This window comes from Erinaceus europaeus, chromosome 2 (assembly GCF_950295315.1).
Source record: "Erinaceus europaeus chromosome 2, mEriEur2.1, whole genome shotgun sequence".
Taxonomy (NCBI): Eukaryota; Metazoa; Chordata; class Mammalia; order Eulipotyphla; family Erinaceidae; genus Erinaceus; species Erinaceus europaeus.
Genome location: NC_080163.1, coordinates 138,069,364 through 138,092,073, shown reverse-complemented (window position 1 = coordinate 138,092,073; position 22,710 = coordinate 138,069,364). Strand labels below are relative to the sequence as shown.

Below are 22,710 nucleotides of genomic sequence, written 5' to 3'. Positions count from 1 at the left end.
GTCTGCAGGTGTCTATCTTTCCTCCTGTCTGTCTTCCCCTCCTCTCTCCATTTCTCTCTGTCCTATCCAACAACGACGACAACAACAATAATAACTACAACAATTAAACAAGGGCAACAAAAGGGAATAAATAAATAAAATAAATATTAAAAAAAATATTCAGGAGAGCCTAAAGTTGCTTTTAGATGAAATACAGTTTTTAGCACTATCTTATGTTAAACTTACTACATGCATGAATTGTCTTTTGACACTTTATAGATTCTCTGTTTCTGGTGAAAATTTTTTTTTTTTTTAAGATAGAGAAACAGAAAGGAATAATAGTACCAGTCTACCACTCATGAAACTCCTCCATTTTCATGGTGCTCCCACGTAGTGTTTGGGGCTCTTACTTGGGTCCTCATACATAAAAAATGTGCACTTTACCAGGTGAACCGTCTCCTGTCTGATGTTTACCTTCACAGTATTCTTGCACTTTAGAGAATATCCACATTTTACTACTTGCTTTGCCCAAGGCCACACAGTTAAAAGAAAGGCTGGATTTAAGCCCTTTTCTAGCCTTAAACCTCAACTTCCACTCTTGCTTTCCAAATAGAGATTAATGGTTCACCTGGTAGAGAGCACTGGGCTTATATGTCTGAGACCCCAGGTTTGATCACTAGCACTGCATATATATATATATATATATATATATATATATATATATATATATATATATATATATTGGAGTGATGCTCTGATTTCTCTCTCGTCTCATGTGAAACAGCTTTGTTTTTTTTTTTTAAAACAACTTTGAATGAAAAATAGCTATAAGTAGAGCTGAGAATGATTAGGTGATTAGGGAAATCCATAAACAGCATTATGAGAACTTCATGTAACTATTATTATTTTTAAAGATTTAATTTATTTGTTAATGAGAAAGATAGGAGAAGAGAGAAAGAACCAGACATCACTGGTACATGTGCTGCCAGGGACTGAACTCAGGACCTCACAATTGAGAGTCCAGTGCTTTATCCACTGTGCCACCTCCTGGACCACTATGTAATTATTAACCAGAGCACTGTACAGCTCTGGTTGGTGGGGTGGAGGGATGCAATGAGTTTTTGGTCTTGGTCTTCAGAGCCTCAGACATGACAGTCTCATACCCATTATGCTCTCTCTTGCCCTCACATAACTTTATTTAACCCCTTCCAGGCCACTGCTCAGCTTTTTTTTTTTAATGCCTCAGGCATGGGAACTTCTTTATATAATCACTATTATCTTCTCTCCCCCAAACATAACTTTTGTTTCAATCCCATCACCCAGCCTAGCATCCTGAATTAGATTTAACCTGAAACTATATTGTGTTTTTTTTTTTTTTTTTTTTTTTTTTTTACCAGAGCACTGTTCATCTCTGGCTCATTGATGGTTTGGGGCTAGGGGTTTGGAATGAACCTGGGACTTTGAAGCCTCAGGCATGAGAGTCTCTTTGTCTACCCTTCCCCCTGAAACTATATGTAAATATAGTGTTCTTTAATGAGAATTGTTAATTGATTGCCTTTTAAGGACATCTCAGATCTGAAGCTTCAAAGTCCCAGGTTCAGTCCCCCATACTACCACATTGCTTAGGTTTTATTTTTAATTTTTTATTATATTTTCTAAAGACAACCAGAAATTGAGAGGAAGGGGGTTATCGAGGGAGAGACAGAGAGACACCTGCAGCATTGCTTTACCACTTGGGAAGCTTTCCTCCTCCAGGTGGGGGACGGGCTTGAACCTGTAACGTGGACTCAACCAGGTGCACCACCATCTGGTCCCCCTATTGCTTAGGTTTAAAAACAAAGGAATACTCAAAGACTTTCATAGGAAAATCTATTCTGTGCCATTTAGCATTAGATTTGGAAAGTGTCATTTCCAGTTCTGAAAACTGTATCATGAAAAGATCATTCAAGTTTATTGATGAAGACAGCAATATATATATACACACACAGACACACAAATGCTGTTAGTTACAAGTGTGACTAATGATCCATCATTGCAAATACAGTGTTTTTTTTTTTTTTTGTTTCTGGTGCCTGTGACTGAAACACTGATGCTAACTTTAGAATTACCTGGACCTGAAAGAAAAATTACAACTAGATGCTTAAATTTCGTTTACCTTAAAGAAATCTTATTTGAGTGTTACATTATCTTACAGAGCAGTAGGACAATGTCCACAACAAAGATGATTCTCACATGCTGATGCTTAGGGACAAATAAAGATGGAAGTTGGGAGAAGCAGAACACACAGAAATAGGAACTTTGCCCCCACTATTTTTTTCCCTTTAAAGATATTTTTTATGTATTTTTCCTTAGCTCTAGCCCTAACCTCTTCTCATTCCCCACTTGAACTACTTTGTTTTGTCTTAATAAAAATAAGATAGCATCAGCTATTTATCTTCACTGTAAAGTATTATACAAAAATGTACTCAGTAGTCATAAAATATATTTGGGAGAAACAAAGCCGATTTGTTCCTAATCTGGACCATCCAGTGAAATAGTGCAGTACTATTTGAACATTTCTATTAATTTTTTTTTTAAATATTTTATTTATTCCCTTTTGTTGCCCTTGTTGTTTTATTGTTGTAGTTATTATTGTTGTTGTCATCGTTGTTGGATAGGACAGAGAGAAATGGAGAGAGGAGGGGAAGACAGACAGGAGGAGAGAAAGATAAGACACCTGCAGACCTGCTTCACTGCCTGTGAAGCGACTCCCTTGCAGGTGGGGAGCCGGGGTTCGAACCGGGATCCTTCTGCCGGTCCTTGTGCTTTGCGCCACCTGCGCTTAACCTGCTGCGCTACAGCCCGACTCCCATTTCTATTAACTTTTAAGACTAGCTTCAACCTCTGGATCTTTCAGTTAATTTTCTTTTTATCTTAAGCTACTTAACTTGGGTTTCTGAGACAACTTTCCTAAGTACTATGACTTCTGCAACTTATGTCCTTAAAAAACTTGTAGGGTTGGGAGTCAGGTGGTAGTGCCGCGGGTTAAGTACATGTGGCGTGAAACGCAAGGACCAGTGTTAAGGATCCCAGTTCAACCCCCAGGCTCCCCACTTGCAGGGGAGTTGCTTCACAGGTAGTGAAGCAGGTCTGCAGGTGTCTATCCCTTCTCTCCCCTCTCTGTCTATCCCTTCTCTCTCCATTTCTCTCCTAATGACGACATCAATAGCAACAACAATAAAAAAAAAAAAAAACAAGCGCAACAAAAGGGGAAAAAAAAAACTTGTAGGGTTGCCTCTCCAAGGATACCTAAGTTTAATACCTATGCTTATATAGGATAGAAACTCTATTCCATTCCAAGTCTAGGTATTTTTGGAAAGAAACATCCCTTTGAAATAACATTGTTTTCATAAAGTAACATAGAGGTCCAACAGGTAAAGGGGAAAAATGTTATGAATTATGAATAATGTCTGATGGAAATTAGTGGGTAGAAAGTACAACTGGACCTTATGATGAACTTAAACTTGGAATCAGAAAATCCACAGGAATCAGGGTAGCTACATTAGTGTCCACTCCAAGCACTGGTTGGTCAGCTATTACAATGTCTACTTTAGGTCGCATTAAAGGCATGGAGGACCATTTCTCAAATTTGTGAGTCAGGGAAATCAGTTACCTAATGTACAAACTCTTGAATACTTTGCTTGTGGGTATATTTTATTTAAGTGTCTATATTCATGGATAACACATCTTCTGGAAGAAGGCTTTTCAGCTCTCAGAGGTTCCATGTAATATAGGGCCATAGTGAAAGCTAGTATTAAAGTACTTAGACCCAGCAGGGGTTATACTGTATCTGAACTGGCAGCCATAAACAGATTTGCTGAGCTATCTCAAACTTCCAAGTAGAATGTTTTTTTTTTTCTTCCAGGGTTATGTTATCACTGGTACTTGGTACCAGCACTACTAGTACCCTACTCCTGGCGACCACCAGTTTTTTAATTTTTAATTTTATTTAATTTTATTTTTTATATTTTCCCTTTTGTTGCCCTTGTTTTTCATTGTTGTAGTTATTGTTATTGATGTCATTATTGTTAGATAGGACAGAGGGAAATGGAGAGAGGAGGGGAAGCCAGAGAGGGGGAGAGAAAGATAGACACCTGCAGACCTGCTTCACCGCCTGTGAAGCGACTCCCCTGCATGTGGGGAGCCGGGGGCTCTAACTGGCATCCTCGCTGGTCTTTGTGCTTTGCGCCACGTGCGCTTAACCCACTGTGCTACCACCCGACTCCCAGTTTTTTAATTTTTAAAAATTTATTGGGGAACTAATGGTTAACAGTCAACAGTAAAATACAATAGTTTGTACATGCATAACATTTTGCAATTCAACTACCACTAGTGCTGCCTCTTCAATCATGTTCCAGGACCTGAACACCCCCCCTCCCAGTCTTTTCTTTGGTGCAATACATCAACTTCAGCCCAAGTTCTGCTTAGTGTTTTCTCTTCTGATTGTTTTAATTGGATAGAACAGAGAGAAATTGAGAGAGTAGGGGGAAGATAGGGGAATAGAAAGATAGACACCTGCAGACCTGCTTCACTGCTTGTGAAGCGACCCCTCTGCAGGTGGGGAGCTGTGGGCTTGAACTGGATCCTGCGTAACCTCTTGTGTTTAGTACTATGTGTGCTTAACCCAGTGCCTGGCCCCCCAAGTAGAATTTTGAGATGAATTCTCAGTGTTATCCACAGTACCAGCCACAAACCAGTCCTGTTTTCTCTGTAAATAGATTGAACTGCCAATGTTATTTGGGTTTACAGAAATATTTCAAATAAACTACTTTTTAGAACAAACACCTCTTTTTCTCTTTAGGCAGAGAGTGAAAGCAACTACAGTACCAAAACTTCCTTCAATGTCATAGGGACTGAACTCTAGCCTAGGTCTTGCACATTGCAAAGCAGCACACAATCCAAGTGCACTCTTTTGCCAACCACTTAACAATATATAGTACAGAGTTCCCACAAACCCAGTGCTGGTTTTCCTTATAAGCTCTCACATTAGGATGATATAGGTGTTACAATTCATGAACCAAAAAATTCACATACTTTATTCACATTTCTCTAGCTTTTTCTTAGTATCTTTGTGCTCCAGAGTCTCCTCCAGGAAACCACATTACATTTTTTGTTATGTCTGCTAAGGTTGCTTTTTTACTGTGACAATTTCTTGTACTCTGATGACTATTTTGGAAGAGTACTAGTCAGATACATTGTGGATGCCCTCTATTGGAATTTATTTTTTTTTAGTCTATATATCCAAGGCATGAATCAAACATGGGCATAGGCCTAAAGCCAAGGGGATAAACAAGGAATTGCTTTGTCTCTGGCTGATATGAAATGGACACCACCAGATAGATGCCACCCTACCCAGGACAGGGACATTATTATTATTTTTTCATGATTGGATGGATTTGGCTTTAAGGTAAGAAAGACCACAGGGCTACAGACTGCTTCCTTCCAAAACCCACACAGTGGTGACAAGAATTTAAGAGGTAATTCTACAAAGACAGGGTAACATGAGACAGTGTTCTTCAGTTCATGAAAGACCTAAAGAAACTTGGGTGATAGAATTTAAAGACATGAGAAAAAAATCAGTAAGAATGAAATTATATTTGTGTTCTCTATGATATTCATCAATAGGGAAGCAGAGTGACAGCTCACCCAATAGAGCTCATGCCTTGCCTGGTGTTAGCACCAACAACACATAGGAGTCATTACTACGTGAGTCTGGTGATAGCGCAGAGGGTTAAGTGCATGTGCGAAGCTCAAGGACCTACACATAAGGATCTCAGTTGGAGCCCTTGGCTCCCCACTTGCAGGGGAGTCGCTTCACAGGCGGTGAAGCAGGTCTGCAGGTGTCTATCTTTCTCTCCCCTTCTCTGTCTTTCCCTCCTCTCTCCATTTCTCTCTGTCCTATCCAACAACGAATTGCGTCAACAAGGGCAATAGTAATAACCACAACGAAGCTACAACAAGGGCAACAAAAGGGGGAAAAAATGGCCTCCAGGAGCGGTGGATTCATGGTGCAGGCACTGAGCCCAGCAATAACCCTGGAGGAGGGAAAAAAAAAAAAAAAAGGTCTCCAGGAGCAGTGGATTTGTGGTGCAGGCACCGAGCCATGGCAATAACCTTGGAGGCAAAAAAAAAAAAAAAGTGACCACCACAAGGGGAACATGTGGAGCTGTGGTGCCTCCCCCCCACCCCCAATCAGAAAACACTGAAATCGCATACATGAGTCTCCAAGTCCAAAATGAACAAAACTCAGCAATAGGAAGCATTATTTACCTCTGAGGTTAAGGATTATATTGTAATTTGAAAACAGTTGCATTCACCTTTTGTCAAGGTACCTGTCACATTCATGGTGGTTTCTATTATTTGGCACCAAGCTAGTCACCATGATAGTCTCCCTAAATATACTGGAGCTTCTTTGACAGCAGGGTATGTATAGGATACAATAAATCTCACTTAACATAATCTGTAGGTTCTTGGAAACCATAACTTTAATACCATGTTCTATAACTAGGCCTCAAATATCTTTTGGTTTAATATCAGCTGGATTTATTTTTTTTCCTCGTCATGCTTATGCTATAATGTTGAGGACCTACTATTCTCTTTGTTTGCCTCTAGGGTTATTGCTGGGGCTCAGTGTCTGCACTACGAATCCACTGCTCCTGGAGGCCATTTTTTCCCATTTTTATTGTCCTTATTATTATTGTTGTTGGATAGGACACAAAGAAATCGAGAGAGGAAGGGAGATGGGGAGGGAAAGACACCTGCACACCTGCTTCACTGCTTGTGATGCAACCCCCCTTTAGTTGGGAGCCAGGGGCTCGAACTGGGATCTTTACAACAGTCCTGGCGCTTTGTGCCATGTGCACTTAACCTGCTGCACTACTGCCCGCCCCCGAGGACCTACTATTCTTATTTTGTGTTCTTTCACCATGACTTGTGCAAATCCTTGTTCACATAGTAGATGCTTAGAATACATTGGATTGGATTGGTTGGTTAGTTGGAGTATAGTGAAGTGGGGAATGTGCCCTCTGCTGGCATGGTAGAAAAGAACATTTAAAAAAAAAAAACAGTTCTTTTTTAAATTTTTATTTATAAAAAGGAGTCACTGGGGAGTCAGGTGGTAGTGCAGCGGGTTAAGCGCACGTGGCGCAAAGCGCGAGGACTGGCATAAGGAACCTGGTTCAAGCCCCGGCTCCCCACGTGCAGGGGAATCTCTTCACAAGAGGTGAAGCTGGTCTGCAGGTGTCTGTCTTTCTCTCCTCCTCTCTGTCTTCTCCACCTCTCTCCATTTCTCTCTGTCCTATCCAACAACAATTACATCAATAACAACAACAATAATAACTACAAGGGCAGCAAAAGGGAATAAATAAATATTAAAAAATACTTAAGAAACAAAAAGGAGTCACTGACAAAAAACATAGGATAAGAGGGGTACTACTCCACACAATTCACACCACCAGAACTCTGTATCCCACCCTATCCCTGATAGCTTTCCTATTCTTTATCCCTCTGGGAGTATGGATCGAAGGTCATTGTGGGATGCAGAAGATGGAATGTCTGGCTTCTGTAATTGCTTCCCTACTAACCATGGATGTTGGCAGGTCGATCCATACTCCCAGCCTGTCTCTCTCTTTCCCTAGTAGGGCAGGGCTCTGGGGAACCTGAGCTCTAGGACACATTGGTGGGGTCCTCTGCTTCTGGAAGTCCAGTTGGCATCATGGTAGCATCTGGAACCTGGTGGCTGAAAGAAGAGTTCACATATGGAGCTGAACAAATTGTTGACTAATCATGAACCTAAAAGCTGGAATAGTTCAGATGGACAGTGTGTGTGTGTGGGGGTCTCCATTTTGAAGATAGTTAGTAGGCCTGTTTTAGTTATATTCCAAAGGGTCCATGACTATACTAGTTTTTTTTTTTTTTCTTTTTCCTGAGCCTGACATCTGATATGCAGGTGGACCCAAGTTATTGTCTGGGGAGATGATGTCATGGCTGGAAAAAGGACTGGAAAGCTGGATCAGGGAAGAGAGTAGCTTCCAAATATGGAAAAGGTGTATAAATATTGTTGACTGTAAACCCCATCAATTTGATGTGATCTGGGGCCCATATTCATCTTAGGAGCCTTTGTAATCTCTGTATCCCTGTTTAAAATCTACAGTCTTGACTTTGGCCATTGAGCAAACAAAAAGTTACATGTAGCAATCAGGGTCCTCACCAGTAGATCTTTGCTGCAACTTAATCTTGGCATTTTGAGATATTCAATTTATTTTTTAAAAGTTTAACCTACACCAAAAAGCAATTAATATTAGATTAAAATTAAAAGATATTTATGGTTAACATAAAAATAAGTAACAGAATATATACATGTTATTTTTGAAAAAGAATTACTAACAGAAGGAGCATTCAATCATCCAGTAAACATTAAATAACTCTTGGATATCAAAAATAATTAAAATGATTGATGATCACAGGATATTATATTTTTTACAAAGAAAAAGAATAAATATACTGGGTTGGGGAGACAGCATAATGGTTATGAAGAAGACTTTTTAAATTTATTTATTTATAAAAAGGAGACATTAACAAAACCATAGGATAAGAAGGGTACAACTCCACACAGTTCCCACCACCAGCTCTCTGTATCCTATCCCCTCCCCTGATAGCTTTCCTATTTTTAAAAATTTTTTTCAAAGCTATATTTATTTCCTTTTGTTGCCCTTGTTGTTTTTATTGTTGTAGTTGTTATTGTTATTGATGTCATTGTTGTTGTGTAGGACAGAGAGAAATGAAGAGAGGAGGGGAAGACAGGGGGAGAGAAAGATAGACACCTGCAGACCTGCTTCACCGCTTGTGAAGCGACTCCCCTGCAGGTGGGGAGCTGGCCTATTTTTTAAATATTTATTTATTCCCTTTTGTTGCCCTTGTTTTATTACTGTAGTTATTGATGTTGTTGTTGGATAGGACAGAGAGAAATGGAGACAGGAGGGGAAGATAGAGAGGGGGAGAGAAAGACACCTGCAGATCTGCTTCACCGCCTGTGAAGCGACCCCACTGCAAGTGGGGAGACGGGGCTCGAACCGTGAGCCTTGCGTTTTGCGCCACCTGCACTTAACTTGCTGTGCAACTCCCTGTATTCTTTCTTTTTTTTTTTTTTTTTTAAATTTTTTTTTTTTAATATTTATTTTATTTATTCCCTTTTGTTGCCCTTGTTGTTTTATTGTTGTAGTTATTATTGTTGTTGTTGTTGTTGGATAGGACAGAGAGAAATGGAGAGAGGAGGGGAAGACAGAGAGGAGGAGAGAAAGATAGACACCTGCAGACCTGCTTCACCACCTGTGAAGTGACTCCCCTGCAGGTGGGGAGCCGGGGTTCGAACCGGGATCCTTATGCCGGTCCTTGTGCTTTGCGCCACCTGCGCTTAACCCGCTGCGCTACAGCCCGACTCCCGTATTCTTTCTTTTTTTAACAGTTTTTAAAAAATATTTATTTATTTATTCCCTTTTGTTGCCCTTTTTTATTGTTGTAGTTATTATTGATGTCCTTGTTGTTGGATAGGACAGAGAGAAATGGAGAGAGGAGGGGAAGACAGGGGGAGAGAAAGACGCTTGCAGACCAGCTTCACCGCCTGTGAAGCGACTCCCCTGTAGGTAGGGAGGCGGGAGCTCGAACCAGGATCCTTGCTGGTCCTTACTTTGTGCCAAGTGCGCTTAACCCGCTGCACTACCGCCTGACTCCCTACTTTCCTATTCTTTATCCCTCTGCGAGTATGGACCCAAGGTCATTGTGGGATGCAGAAGGTGGAAGGTCTGGCTTCTGTAATTGTTTCCCCACTGAACATGGGCATTGGCAGGTCGATACATACTCCCAGCCTGCCTCTCTCTTTCCCTAGTGGGGAAGGGCTCTGGGGAAGTGGAGCTCCAGGACGCATTGGTGGTGTCCTCTGTCCAGGGAAGTCTGGTTGGCATCATGCTAGCATCTGGAACCTGGTGGCTGAAAAGAGAGTTAACGTACAAAGCCAAACAAATTGTTGAGCAATCGAAGAAGACTTTCATGCCTGAGGTTCTGAGGTCCCATAAGCCATAAGCCGGAGCTGGGCAGTGCTCTATGTCTCTATTTTTCTCTTTGTAGCTCTTTCACAAAAATAAAATATGGAGGCCAGGTAATGGCACACATGGTTAATCACACATACTACCACGCACAAGCACCCCATTCAAACCCCCACTCCCCACCTGCAGAGGGACACTTCACAAGCCATGAAGGAGGCATTGGTGGTGTCGTCTGTCTAGGGAAGTCTGGTTGGCATCATGCTAGCATCTGGTGGCTGAAAAGAGAGTTAACATACAAAGCCAAACAAATTGTTGAACCATTATGGACCTGAAGGCTGGAATAGTGCAGATGAAGTGTTGTGGGGTACTCACTGCAGACTATTGTATACTTCTGCTTTCAGGTATATATTTTGCCCTAGTTTATGGATACGTGTGAACATATGCTCTATCTCAGGGGACCTGGTCTATATCTAGGTTTTGGGACTTTGTTAGGAAGTGAACCATCTGGAATGGATTTAGAGAATACTATGAAAGGAAAGGTCTCACCTGAGTAATGAAGCTGAAGGGTTGTCATTCCACACCTGAAGTCTCTGGACACAGTCTGAAGTGAAGCATGCTGGGGTGGCACTCGTTGCGTTGATTAGGTTGCGATCAGCGGATGCAATATTATCTGATATGAACTGAGAGAAGCATGCAGGAAAGTGTGCCCCACCCTAAGGTTCCAGGACTGGGGGAAATATAGGCTCTATAGTGGAAATGTGAGGTTCCTGCTGTCTTAGGGTTCAAGAAGACAATGGATAGTTACTGTTATCATCACATTATTTGGTAATTGGGTTAACTTTGAAAAGTCCCTTTGTTAGGATTTGCTGTATAATACCCAACATCTTGTATATAGCTATGCCACCGGTTGCTTCTGCACCTGGTCTAGGCTTTTGAGAGAGTCAACATATCAAAGACTCAGCCTATATATTTAAAAGACTCAGTCTGTTTTAAAAAGTTTGAGACATACAATTTTCCCCTCTCATATTAATTAAATAGTGATTTATATGACTACAATTTAATAGGAGTGTACAGAAACACCATTTCCACCACCCACACACCCCCGTTACCCAAGGAAGCCGAATGTCCACCCTCCCCCCCTCACCACAGGGTTTTTACTTTGGTGCCCTAGATAGCTTTCTTTCCTATTCTTTATTCCTCTGGGAGTATGGAGCCAGGGGTCGTTATAGGGTGCAGAAGGTGGAAGGTCTGGCTTCTGTAATTGCTTCCCCGCTAACCATGGGCATTGACAGGTCAATCCATACTCCCAGCCTGTCTCTCTCTTTCCCTAGTGGGGCGGTGCTCTGGGGAACCTGAGCTCCAGGACACATTGGTGGGGTCCTCTGCCCCTGGAAGTCCAGTTGGCATCATGGTAGCATCTGGAACCTGGTGGCTGAAAGAAGAGTTCACATATAGAGCTGAACAAATTGTTGACTAATCATGAACCTAAAGGCTGGAATAGTTCAGATGAACAGTTGGGGGGGGAATCCTCCGTTTTGTAGATAGTTAGTAGGCCTATTTTAGTTAGTAGGCTTATTTTAGTCAAAGGGCCCATGACTATACTAGTTTTTTTTTTTTCCTTTACCTCAGCTGACTGTCAACTCTGTTTCCATGAGACTGGGACAGAGAAGTTCAGTGTAGGCGTAGGGGACCAGATTGGGTGACGAGACGTCAAGCGTTGGACAGGGTGGGCGAAGATATCCGCGTATATTGGCAGGTCCGGTCGAGCGTAGACGTGGGAAATGAACTTAGATGATGCCGCATCCCGACGAATATCTGGCGGGGCGATGTTGCTAAGAACTGGCAGCCATGGAACCGGGGTGGAACAGATGGTTCCAGAAATTATCCTCATGGAGGAATATAATTTGGAATCGACCAAGTGGACATGGGGGCTACGGAACCATACTGGGGCACAGTATTCTGCAGTGGAATAGCATAATGCCAGAGATGATGATCGTAGTGTGGAAGCGCTCGCGCCCCATGAGGAGCTGGCCAGTCTTGCAATGATGTTATTCCTTGCGCTCACCTTTGCTGCAGTTTTTATGAGATGTTTGTGAAATGACAGAGTGCGATCAAGAGTAACGCCAAGATAGACTGGCTGGGCTTCATGCCGGATTCTCGTACCGCCAAACTGCACATTAAGCTCACGCGAGGCCGAGGCATGGTGTAGATGGAAAACAGATGATACCGTTTTTGCAGTGCTAGGGATTAGTCACCATTTTTTACAGTAATCAGATATCAGAGACATGTCTTTCATGAGTGTTTCCTCGAGGATGTCGAACTTGGATGCCTGAGTTGCACAGCAGATGCTTAAATAGCGTAGGAGCCAGAACAGAGCCCTGGGGGAGGCCACTTGAGACAGGTCTCCATCTGCTAGACTTGTCACCCAGATGCACCCAGAATCTTCTGTTTTGGAGAAGAAACGATATAGTGTTGGCCACCCATGGAGGCAGGCATCTTGAGATCTTGACTAGGAGACCACGGTGCCAGACCCAGACCGTGTCATAGGCTGCTGTGAGATCAACAAAGACAGCACCCGTCTTTAAATTCTTCTGGAATCCATTTTTAATGTAAGTTGAGAGGGCCAGGGCTTGTTCGCAGGTAGATCTTCCTGGGCGGAAACCAGCTTAGGCGGGTGATAGGAATTTCTCTGTAAGATGAGAAATACGTGACAGAAGCAGGTCATCAGTAGGAACGTTCCAAGCTGCCCCATGAAAGTTTTTGTATAACCATTATGCTGTCTCCCCTATCCTTAAACAAGTTACTATTAATGCTTGTAGATATGCATATTTATGACTTGTTAGCACTGTTACTTAAATTTGGAGTTTTCCATCCCCACCCTTTCTCTCTGTCAGCTAGGGAGGTGGCTCAGCAGGTAAAATACAGGATTAAATACAAATGTTGAGTTTAATCCCCAGTACCAGATATGCTGGAGTGGTGCTCTGGTGTCTCATTTATTGAGTAAATATATATACATCTTGGGGGAAAATACGATTGTGATGTGGAGAACAGTCAAACATGTAGGGGGGGCTGAATGGCTTGAATATGGATATAACTGAAGGAACTGGGGGTCTTTTGAGGAGCTGTGACTCATGTACCTTGTAGCATGTGAATGACATATCCCTTGCATACTAAATGCTTTCATGTGATTTGTAAAGAGGATTTGTCTTAAGTATATTGAAACATGTTCTCTGTTTAACATAACTGGTAACAGACACTACTCAATAACTTTAAAAAGTTGGTTTGTGATTAAGTGCCCAAACAGGCAATTCAGAGAGGAAGGATCATTGGCTTTCAAAGGAGAGAGAGGGCAGAGCTACTGTGTTTATTTTGCCATGGTCAATTTATTCTTTCCTCACAGAGAATTACTTACCTCTAACCTTGATTCTCCAACAGTATGTTTAGCCACACATCTCTTGTTTATAACCCTTGCTACTACAATTTAGCAAAATAAAGCATACTTATAAATGAGTTGAAGTAGACGTTTTCCACTGTCATTATGCTGCTTTCTATAGGGAAGATTGTAAAATAGACTTCTCAGTAATCATTCCTTCTCATGATATTAATAAAATCTTAAGAATTGAGAAGATACCATCATCCTGGTTTAACTGTACATGTGATCCAATTTTTTTTTTTTTTTTACCATAGCACTGCTCAGCTCTGGCTTATGGTAGTACAGGGGATTGAACCTGGGACATTGGTGCCTCAGGCATGAAAGTCTTTTTGCATAACCATTATGCCTCTACTGCTACCCCAATTCCATATATATATATATATATATATATATATATATGTGTGTGTGTGTGTGTGTGTATGTGTGTGTGTTTACTTATCGGATAGAGAGAGCCAGAAATTGAAAAAGGAAAAAAAGGAAAAAAAAAAAAAGAAATTTGAAAAAGGAGGGGAGATATCAAGAGAGACATAGAGACACCTGCAGCCCTACTTCACCACTCATGAAACTTCCCACCTGCAAGTGGGGACCAGCGGCTTGAACCTGGGACCTTGTGCACTGTAATGTGTGCACTTAACAGGGTGTGCTACCGCCTGGCCCCATGACCCAATTCTTATCAGTGGTTTGAGACCTCTGGAAGAAGTTTTCTCTTTAAGGATAGAATCACAGAAAGTACTGCTATTTCTATCCTACTAAGATGGCCAGTATAGGCATGAAAATAACACCAGACTTTTGGGAGTCTGGTTAAGCGCACGTGGCACAAAGTGCAAGGACCACATAAAATAAGGATCCCAGTTTGAGCCCCTGTCTCCCCACCTACAGGGGAGTTGCTTCACAGGTGGTGAAGCCAGTCTGCAGGTGTCTGTCTTTCTCTCTCCCTCTCTGTCTTCCCCTCCTCTTTCCATTTCTCTCTGTCCTATCCAATAACAATGACATCAATAACAACAATAATAGCTGCAACAATAAAACAGGGCAACAAAAGGGAATAAGTAAATAAAATAAATATGAAAATATTAAAAAAAAAAAAAACCAGACTTTGTTGACTCAAGCTGTTGATTCAGTTAACCCTAAAGCTCACTTTACAGAAGGACTTCCATTGGTGTGTGTAGATCATAAATTTTCTTACTGTTTAAACTATTTGAATTGAGTTTTCTATTACTTGTAGCTAGAAGCATCCTCCTCACTCATAAACTATTCTGAAGAGGAATGACTCATGGAAAAATAATCCTCTCAGCTTTTGATGAACTCTAGCCTCCAGAGAGCATTAACTGGGCCATCAGATATGTAAAAAATATAGAAGTCATAAGATCAAAATTACAGTTGTTACATTTAAGGAAAGGGTGAGGCTATTTACTGAGAGGGTCTTATGGAAGGCCTGTAATTTCTTGACCTGTTGGTTACATGAATGTGTTTACTTTGGGATAAATTTGTTGATCTTTATACTTAATTTTGTATATTTTTTTCTGCAGTTAAGTCAAAAAAGCTAGCTAAATCTACTCAACTAACTACACAAAAGAAAGTAAGTAAGATGCATCTCTCAGTCTTTTTGGACATCAGCATTATTGTTACCCCTTGATAATCTTTAGAAGAAATACTGTATACACTTGGCCAAGAGATATGTTGGTAAAAAAAAATTAAATAAAGGATAATTATTGCCCTTATGATAATCTTTATTAGAATCATTTAACATGTAAATGCAGTAAAACTTGAAGTTAACTTAAACTTCACCAAAATCCTAGGTGCAGTTCCTTCCTAGCTTGAGGCCAGACTCCATAAATCTAATACCAGTTTGTATACAACAAATAACACCCATCACTTAAATAACTGGAAGACAGTCTAAGCTCGTTAGATAAAGAAGAGACTACAAAATCTGGAAAAAGGCGAAGAGATTGGCTCACTTAATGATGATCTTATTGGTTACTACCTGGCAACCCATCACCTGGGGCCCTAGTTAGGGAATCCTTGGATTCCCCTATAGATACAATGGGCCTAGGCCTCTAATAGTTCCCTCTCTCCCTCATCACTGGTCACTTCCACCTGGAATATCATCATAAGCCCTTTTGTGGGCCTCTACAAGATTTTACCCACACTATAAACTAGCAATGGTAAGGACTGCTCCACTCTCTGAAGGGAGGCTGGGTCATCCTACCCTGACACTTGAGGAAGACTGGACCTGAAATGAGTGCAGCCTAGAATGTTCCCAGCTGTGACTATGGAGTGCAAGCTCAGACTACAGCTTTTTTATTCCTGTTCCCAACTCTGACAACATCTTCCCAAACAATATTTTTAGCCCACCTCCATATTTACTATCAAGCTCCAGCAAAAATTATTAAAGTCATAGGCCCCTAAGAATAGACTTCTAGCTTCTTCCTACCCCAAAATCCCTATACTTACTGGCTCTATTCATATTTTACTTATTAAACATTTTCTTCTGCTTTTTTATCTTACTGACTTTCAGCCACCAAGTTGTAGATGCTACTATGATTCCATCCTTAACTCCCTCAGCAGACACCCTCACCAATGTGTCCAATTCCATCAGGACCCTGAGAGAGAAAAAAAAAAGGGGGGGGGGAATTCTCTCTCAATGTCTCTAGATCTCTCTAAAAAAAATATACAGTGACCAAATGGACAGACCTGGGTTTAAATCTGTGTTCTGGTGGAATGGTGATGTACAGTTTAGCCTGTGCTGGTGGTCTTCATCTCCAGGGAGCATTTGACAACATATTGGAGATCATTTTGGTTATTCCAACTGAATAAGTATCATTAATATCTAGTGTATAGAAACCAGGGGTTATAGTAACCATCCTATAGTGTATACAGAACAGCCCACCACCCCTCTAGTGAGTAATGATGTTTCTTAGAAACCTTGGCTTTTATCTGATTCTCAGTGTCTTCATCTGTATAATGGGGATATTGACATTACTTCAAGTTAGTATTGGACTGAGTAACAGTTACTGTTGGGTTATCTGTTCATTCACTCTCCCTTTCCCAAGTTCTAAGAGAATTAGAGTTCCATGGATTGACTGCTAACTATCCACAGTTCCCTTTTAGTTGCAAGTGCTTATTTTTAGTAGCCATTATTTTTAATATTTAAATTATTATTATAATGACAGGAAGATCAGAGTACTACTCAACTCTGGCTTATGGTAGTGCTGGGAATTCAACCTAGAGCCTTGGAGCCTTAGACATGAAAGTCTTCTGCATTACCTGTATGGTGTTTCTTCAGTCTCATTTTTAGCAGCTTTCTGCATAATGTGACTGTTCCTTTGCCATTGTGGATTGGATTGGGTAGACACTGAATCCAGCTAAAGAAGTAAGATATCCCCCCCCCCCCCCCCCCAAGGAACTTTGTAGTTTGTACTGAGAAAGCCCAGGCTCTGTGTGACTGGTGTCTGGATTGAAGATAAAAATCTGGAAATTGTAATTTTTTCACTTGTGGGCTGGGATACAAAGACAACCATTTTGTAGCAAAAAAGAATAATGGAACAATTAACAGAAAAACAGCAATAAGAGACAGAGTTCCCAGGGCCCATTATCTAGTTGTACCCTTTCTTAGGTTGGATAGGTCATCTCTGTATTCTTTTTTTCTTTTTTTTAATATTTATTTATTTATTTTCTCTTTTGTTGCCATTGTTGTTTTTCATTGTAGTTATTATCATTGTTGTTACTGATGCCATTGTTGTTAGGACAGAGAGAAATGGAAAGAGGAGAGGAAGACAGAGGGGGAGAGAAAGATAGACACTTGCAGACCTGCTTCACCTCTTGTGAAGCAACTCCTCTGGAGGTGAGAAGCCAGGGGTTCGAACCAGGATTCTTACACCAGTCCCTATGCTTTGCACCACATGCACTTAACCCGCTGCGCTACCGCCCAACTCCCATTTCTGTATTCTTGTAAATCTTTTTGCTTAAATTGTGCTTCTTGTGCCCCAGGAATATATAGTAACTACTAATAACATATTAAAGCACTTAGCATTATGCTTAGGAATAGTAAGTCCTGAATAAGTAGTAAATATTATCCTCATTTTAGAGATAAGAAGTTGAGTCAGAGTTGTTAAATAACAAGCAGATACCCCACTGCCCCTCAATGGTACAGGTTTCCCCCACTACTGAGAAATAGAAATGATCCTGTGATTTGGCAGATTATTTTTATTATCTGGAAATGCTATTACAATTAAATTACATGGAAAATTTTTTTGAGTGTTTTCAGACCCCCAAAATACCATTCCAAATGGAAACATTCTACTTTCAGATAGCTAGGGAAACCTATAAATCTGATTTGGAATTCAGGTCTCCTGACTTCTAGATCTGGTTCTGGTCTATTAGTTCTTTGGACTATGAAAGAAAACTTGTAGGATACTGTTTGATTAGGTAAGTACTTATGTACTGTCAAAAGTGATCCAATAATTCATGTATAGCTAAAAAAAAAAAAAATTCAGTGTATCCACAGTGACAGGACAAGAACATTGACTGCAGCTTAGCAGACCTTCCTGTGTCTATCCCTGACACACATTCTTCACCCAGCAGAAGTAACCTATATCCTGTTCTTGCTAAAGTAAGTTTAATATTTTCCCCCACCTATATATGCTTCTCTAAACCATATGATTTCTAATGGTTTTTAGAGACTTATGTAAATGAATAGTACCACACATATTCTTTTATGCTCTGCTTCTTTCAAAATTATGTGAGGCTTTTCCACACATAATTAATTGTTTTCAATTAACACGTCACAATTTATTCATCTGAGCTACTGTTAAAGGGCATTAGGTATTTTCTGAGTTTTGGCCAATAGGATTACTATAACCATCCTTGTTTGTATATCCTGGTGTATAGGTGCAAGACTGTCCCCTAGATGTGTAACTAGGAGTAGACCTGCAGGGTTTGATACTTCCTTTGGTCTACATCCTTGTTGGTTGGGTTCTTTCTTATGCAAATGCCACTACCTGGGGCCACTGGATAAAGAAAAAGCTGTGGAGTGCTATGGAACACAGATTTGAATTACAGTATCCTTTCTCAGAAAGCTAAAGGAGAGTTGCCATGTGACCCAGCAACTCCACACTGGGTATCTACCCAAGAGAATTGAAAACATATGTTCACATAAAAACTTTTACTTGAATATTCACAGAAGCATTATTCATAAAAGCCAAAAGGTAAAAATGGCCCAGATGTCCATCATCTGATGAAAGCTTAAACAAAATATGAAGTACTGATTCAAGGGAATATTCAGCATAAAAAGGCACAAAACACTATAATATATTAGGCTAAGCAAGAGAAGCCAGACACAGAAAAACCATATATTATGTAATTCTATTTATTTTGAAATGTCCAGAGTTAGCATGCTCATAGAGACATAAAATAGGTTAGTGATTGACAAGACTCAGAGAAGGGCAAATGGAAAATAAATATTAATGGATATAGGATTCCTTTTGGGAGTGATGAAGATATTCATGAGTTAGTGATGATATGACCACTTGTGAATATATGTATGGTGAATTTTACAATATCTGGATTACATCTTAAAATGTAAATTAAAGCATAGTGCCCTTACCCATTTGTTTATTCACAACACACATATTAAGTATTCAAGCACTCTAGACATTCCTTAGCACATTATTAGAGGAAGCAGTGGCCAGTGAGTTAGACCTGCCTGGCCCCATACATCGGTCAGGACCATTGTCAGATAACAAGTACAAGAGGGGAAAGTTTGATATGGGGACTAATCACAGAAGTGTGGGTAGGGATAAGAGTTTCTTGATGGTGTGGCACTTTAAGATTGGCAACAGGTAGCAGCCATTTAACCCTCAGGTCAGTGGAGCAAGGATAGTAATTGATTCTATTTTTTAAATATTTTATGTATTTATTTATTAATGAGAAAGATAGGAGGAGAGAGAAAGAACCAGACATCACTCTGGCACATGTGCTGCTTGGGATCAAACTCAGGACCTCATGCTTGAGAGTCTAATACTTTGTTCACTGCGCCACCTCCCGGACCACACTAGAAACTGATTCTACAACCCAGCAAGAGCTGTTGAATAGACTGCTGTGTGAGGGCTGCAGCATGGAAGGGGCCATCTCCTCCCTGTGTCTCCCCATAGCGGGGCAAAACAAGGACTAGAGGGATAAGAGTTGGGATGATAGTCCCCACTTGTCAGCCTCTGGGACTGACAGGAAAAGCAAAAAGATTGGAGAGTGACCTTGAGAAGCAAATGAAGAATACCTAGGCGTTTCTATTCTCTTGTCCTTTACATTTTGGATTGGGAGGCACACACAAAAATAAGGCAACTACAGAAAATGAGAAACAGGTCCATGTGAAAAGGTTATCTTGGTGTATAGTGGCTGGTGGGAGCAGTAGAGTTCTGGGCACAGGAAGGTGTTTCCAAAGAAGAGGTGCAATTGCAGCTGGGGCCTGGAAGGTGATAAAAGTGTCATTGTTTGGGAAGGGCATAGTCAGAGGAGAAGGAGATTTGAAGGCTCTCAAGGACCTCTTCTGGGATATATTAAAGGTATACAACATACAAATCTCAAAAAGCAAACTAAAAAACTTAAGGCTGAGTGAGCTATCATGGGCCTCCCAAAAAGGCTAAGCAGGAGAGGCCATGGCTATGAGCCCATACTCAGGGCCTGCCTCTCAAAAGCCAGGACTTGTGTGGACTGCACCCTCCCTGGAGGTTACACTAAGTGCTGGCACAGCATGCTGGCTCTGGGCCTGTCTGCCTGCTCATGGGTCTCCTTCCAGTGTTTATTGGGATTCCTGCCACATCCCAGGTCCTCCGCTTACAAAGTCAAGAAAGGCCAGGGGAAGGGAGTGTCCTTTCTGAACACCAGATGTGACACATCGCCTTAAATAGCCAGGCGTTCCCATCTGATAGCTGGGGTGGCCACGGGGAGAAAAATGGGCTTGCTAACCAGAAAGGGTCCAAAGACATTTAGAAAAGTACCCAGGCCTGTGATTGGTACTGTAGTGCCTGGAGCATTCTGAGGAAAAAGGTCCAACATCCCAATCAAGAAAGCAAGAGAGAATCCTGAGTCTGCAACCTGATATGCTTCCTCACCTCAGCCAGAACTCACCTTTGAGTGCTTCTGGCCTGTACGATTTGTGTGTATCACTGTATTTTTTTCTCCCGAGAGGTCTCTCCCCTCTGGCTCTCTGCCCAGCCAGTTGCCCACAGACTGAAAAACAAAGGCTCACTGCCTTCCCTAGAGACCTGGGCTTAAGGGATGGGCCTTGGGCAGGCTGGGCGGATGCTCTGTTGATTTTTTTTTTTTTCCAAGTGCAGAGAATGTGACAGCCAATTCCTGTTGGAAATGGCTTTTGTTTTCTTTGGAGCGTGAAACACTTTTCCTTTCTCGTGATTGTTTCAGTTCAGGTCATATTTAGGATGCAGATGATTCGCTAACCTAATTGCAGGCCTTCCAGAGTCAAGGCTCTTAACCTTTTGGAGCACAGATCCTATTTCAACTCTGACAAAAACTATAGACCCTATTTCCAAACCACACATGCACACAAATATCCCATTGAATCATTTAATATCAGTTCTAGAAGGTTCAGATCCCCTGAATTAAGGAGAGTGAGCCCTATACCCCGGGGGGGGGGGGGGAGTGCTTATTTTTTGGTCTGGATATGAAAATTTCCATTTTTTTTTTTTAAGACTTCTCAGGGGCCAGCATTTCTTGCTTGGCTCCTGCCTGAATTAATCCCAGGTGTCCAGTCCACTAAGAACCAGGGGCCCTTGCTAGTTTCTGGCTGCCTCTGCCTTGAAGGATCCAGTACTGGGTTTTCCAGTTTTTCAGGCAACAGAATATCACAGTGGAATTTGTAAAACTTTTGTCTCACCCATGGCACTTTATTACGAAGGGGCCAAGAAAGTCTCATCAGATTCTGAAGAGGTGGCATAGCTTTGCCTAAAGCTTTGGGGAGACAGGCGTTGTCTGGTTTTGTTAAATTCCAGAAGCAAATTACTTTGCCAAAAATGCCAAAAATAAAGGACTGTCTAGACACTTACATATTAAAAGTTCTAATATGAAGAAAAACCATTCTGAAGACCATTGATTTATGCTTAAATGGTGAGGCAGAGAGGTTCATTTATTTGACAAGCATGTATGGCGTGCCTTCTGTGTACCAGGCAGTGTTCTAAGCACCATGGGGAATAAGACAAACAAGGTACCAGAGAATTTTAGGTAGTGGATATACAAGGATGAGAATAAAATGGATATATAACAGGGACATGATCAGAGAAGCTATCTCTGAGACGATGGTCTTTGATTTGTAATCTGAATGATGAAAAGGAAGCATCCATTTAGGGGAGGAGAGTTCTAGGTGAGGGAACAGCTATGCAAAGGCCCTGAGATGAGACAAGTTGGCTACATGAGTGAGACGTAGAGAATTATGTGGTTGGTGTGGAGTCAGGCAGGAGAAGGAAAGTAAAGTAAAGAAGGGGACGGGAGAGGGAGGCGGAGCTATGAATAGCAGATCGCTTTCCTCTCCTCTCCTCTCCTCTCCTCTCCCAGGATCAACTAGGAATACCAAAGGAGACCACCCGGGACCGAAATAAGACAGGGCTAGAATGACCACAGGAACCCAGTAAATCACCGGTGAGTACAAACACGTGTGGCTGGTGACAGAGAGGAGAGAGGAGCCTAAGGAGAGATTAAGTGACTGCTAACAGTTCAGCAGTTTATCAGTTGAGACACCACCTCCAGTCTGCTCCACCAACAAGGGGACAGCTGAAGGGAGGAGAGGACTCCCCAGAGACTCACCAAGTGCAACTCTGAGTCTCCATTGCTACTACCCTCAGAATCTGGAGCAGCGACAGGAAGGGACACCAGGGGACAGAGATCTAACCAGGAAACTCAGGAGAAGACCTATACCTCGGTGGCATAGCAGAGGGGCTGTGAAAGTCTCTTTGCATAACCACTGGATTATCTCTGCCACACCCTGCTTTATCTCTTGGTCAGGAGTCAGTGATTAAGCTAAGAAGCCTATTGATAGTTTAAAAACCCTCAGGCTCCCATACCCTACGGGGAAGAAAAAAAAAAGAGGCTTTTACACCACTGAGCTCCAACTCAGGGATTGAAAAAACTGTTAACTTCCAGCACTGTGAACCCTTTAATTAACTTACTTAGACACAAGTCAATCCAGGCAATAGTGATCAATAATTTGAAAAG

At 41.4% G+C, this 22,710-nt stretch overlaps 1 protein-coding gene and 1 non-coding gene across 2 annotated transcripts in view; one reads left to right on the top strand and one right to left on the bottom strand.

Annotated features, from left to right (window-relative positions):
* LOC103114860 (cytochrome b5 type B) overlaps window positions 1–22,710 on the top strand; it is an 85,470-nt gene that overhangs the window by 39,185 nt on the left and 23,575 nt on the right. The gene's annotated exons all lie outside the window — the stretch shown is intronic.
* LOC132537397 (small nucleolar RNA SNORA48) lies at window positions 5,252–5,384 on the bottom strand. The gene has a single exon (XR_009548832.1). It is a non-coding gene; the product is annotated as a small nucleolar RNA SNORA48 (small nucleolar RNA).